The sequence below is a fragment of the Puma concolor genome, chromosome C1 (assembly GCF_028749965.1).
Source record: "Puma concolor isolate L17-30 chromosome C1, mPumCon1.1.hap2, whole genome shotgun sequence".
Lineage (NCBI taxonomy): Eukaryota > Metazoa > Chordata > Mammalia > Carnivora > Felidae > Puma > Puma concolor.
Window position 1 is genome coordinate 82,297,014 of NC_141674.1, and position 3,014 is coordinate 82,300,027.

Consider the following 3,014-nt stretch of genomic DNA (forward strand, 5'->3'; position numbering starts at 1 on the left):
CTTCACTGACGAATTTTGGCAAACATTTAAATATGAATTAACACCAATCCCTCACAAACTTTTCCCAGAAATCAACATTTTCCAACTCATTCTGTAAATCCAGATATATAAAACCAACGATGTCACAAGAAAACGAAACCAGCACACATACTTTTTTATCCGTGAGCGAGGCACCACAAGGCGGAAACTGGCTGCTCAATCGAAGCCCCGAGAGGGCACGTCTTCTTTCCTCTGCGCAGGCTCGCCAGATCCGACGAGACCCCGCCTTCTCGCCCTGCCCTGCCCCTCCTTCTGACCCCACCTCACCCCGCCTTCTCGCCCCGCCCTTCCTCACCTTCTTGCCCGCCCTGCTCCTCTGCTCTCTGCAGCCTTGCAGGGCCAGGGACCCTGTGTAAGAATGTCTGAGTGATTATGGGGTTTCAGAGAACAACTAATGTCACCGATCAAGCTCACCACGTCCGTAGGAACAAGAGAGGTCAGGTGGGAGAGACCACAGGTGCCTTCCATGCTTGTGCAGTTTGGCTGACGGGCTTATGTGGAGCCGGGAAGACCACGGTGAACATGGCTTTGGAGGAGTATTTGGTTTGCCGTTGCATTCCATGCTGTGGCGACACTTATGGTGATAACGCTCGCTAAGCTCTCACTAGAAGTCTTGGCTTTAGTCCAAAGACAGAGAAGAGAATGTTCGATGCACTACAGAAGTTGGTGAACTGCAGATGCTAGCTTACTGTGCGTCACAAGTTTTCTATAGCCTAGTACTCAAGGATGCAACAATGCAAGGCAAATTCATGAGAGTTTACCCTCTTTTTTTTTTTTTTTTTTTTTTTTTTGAAATGTTTGTTCATGCTCCTGTGTGTGTTTGTTACACAGAAATGTCAAAGGATTCTACAAAAAAGCACGGGGCTAGGGAAATTAAAGGCTTCACTGGAATTAATTCTGAATATAAAAAAAAACAGAGGCCCCTTAATTGATGCTGAAAACAGACTCCTGTGATATAAATGACTGTGTCCAACAAGTTGTGGAACTTCTACAGGAACAGGATATTGTACCTGTGGATGCCACTAAGTAAAAGAACTGTATACGCCAGACGATAAACTTAATTTGGCAAAAACATGTGTGGAAATATTACCAGTATTGAAAATTAATTAAATGGATATGTAGTGGGTGCCAGTTTTAGCAGAAGTTTGGGCAACCCTACTGAATGCCTCCATGAGAGAGAGAGAGAGAGAGAGAGTCCTTTCAGTGCCTTCATTTATTTTTTTTTTTTAATTTTTTTTTTCAACGTTTATTTATTTTTGGGACAGAGAGAGACAGAGCATGAACGGGGGAGGGGCAGAGAGAGAACGAGACACAGAATCGGAAACAGGCTCCAGGCTCTGAGCCATCAGCCCAGAGCCTGACGCGGGGCTCGAACTCACTGACTGCGAGATCGTGACCTGGCTGAAGTCGGACGCTTAACCGACTGCGCCACCCAGGCGCCCTCAGTGCCTTCATTTAAATGGATGGGGGGTATCATTAACTTGTCAGTGCCTATAGTTCTGACAACTAAGTCATGAAGATAAAGAGAAGCTGGATGATTGGTCTGCATTTGCTCTGACATAGGAGGGCTGCTGTATGACTATTCTTCACAACCCAGAGTTTCTTAAGCACAGGAAGGAGGACTGTGGTGCCAGACAGTGAGGAACAACATAGGAGAACCACCCCTACATCAAGATGGTTATGGAACAAGGAGATTGGTTGATTGGAGATTGTCAGGTCTTGAACTGACTTTATTGGGATGATGGTCTTGATTAACATAGTTTTACTCCTATTGGGCTATAGTAGATGTTAAATTTTTTTGAATGCTGATGCTGTCATTGCATTTCAATTATGCAACCCAGTGTCTGCTAGGTTGAATCTAACTTCATGCAATGGACATGCTTTATTAATGCAGGATACCTACAAGCAACTTCCAGAGAGTGGCTACAGGCACTCTGTCCTTCTACTTCACCCTCTTGGTGCCTGGACAAAGGACAATGATGCTCCTTTGATGTGTATGAAGCAGCATCATTCAGTGCTGAAGGAAGGAGTTCCATATCCTGAAACAACAGTAGTGGCCATCTTCCCACCTCCCACGATGTGTCCTGAGCCACCTGGAATCCAGTGGCATTGCAGAGCATGGATGGTTGCAGGAGACAAGTTTAACATTGTTGGACAAGAGCCTGCTGACATATCTCATTCAGAAACAGGGAAGAATCTTTATGAGACAACTCATAGCACCAAAGTGCTGACAATGACTCCTGGCCTAATGACCTTGGAAAGAGTTCCCTTCTGAGTTGCAGCCTACAACAAGAAAAAGAAGTGTTTGGACTACTATGATCCTGAACACCATGAAGACTTTGAATTTATTTCAGGAGCTTGAATGGGCAAACTTGCCAGGGAAGGCCAGAAACCTCCTGAAGGTTTCATGGCTCCCAAGACTTAGACTGTACTGATGCAATACTACAAATCTTTGGAGAAAGCTTGAGCTGTTAACCCAGTCACTCTACCCTTGATACTTCACTGAGTAACAACAGGGGACCACACAGTTACTGTTGGCATTTCTTTGAGGTAACATCTCTCTGGATGCACTTCCTAAAAACAGACCATTTTCCTTAACTAATATTAGTTTTTGTCTGCCTTATGAGTTCTTTCTGGACCAGTGTAACACACTACTGGTTTTAATATATCTTTCCCACTTATTATAGCTAATATTCCCATAATACAATTTTAAAATATTATCTTTTATATTATATTTATGCTTCTATCTCATGATTTTTTTCAAGCAGTAACCAATAATATATACATTGAATCTCTCTCTTCATCCCTTGAAAACAGAAAAAAAATCCACTGAACAGTAAATTTGGCTAGACCTTGTTTGTTAAATTTTATAAAACATCTCTAACAATTATTTTTCTGCATTAAAAATATAAACTGCTTTCTTTCTTCCTTATTTCTCTCTCAGCTGTTATAATCTAAAGTACCCTTATGATCAG

The 3,014-nt window shown here is 42.9% G+C and overlaps 1 pseudogene; it reads left to right on the forward strand.

Annotated features, from left to right (window-relative positions):
• Positions 1 to 367: 367 nt before the first annotated feature.
• Positions 368 to 2,506, forward strand: LOC112864443 (bifunctional 3'-phosphoadenosine 5'-phosphosulfate synthase 1-like; annotated as a pseudogene).
• The last annotated feature ends 508 nt before the right edge of the window (positions 2,507 to 3,014 follow it).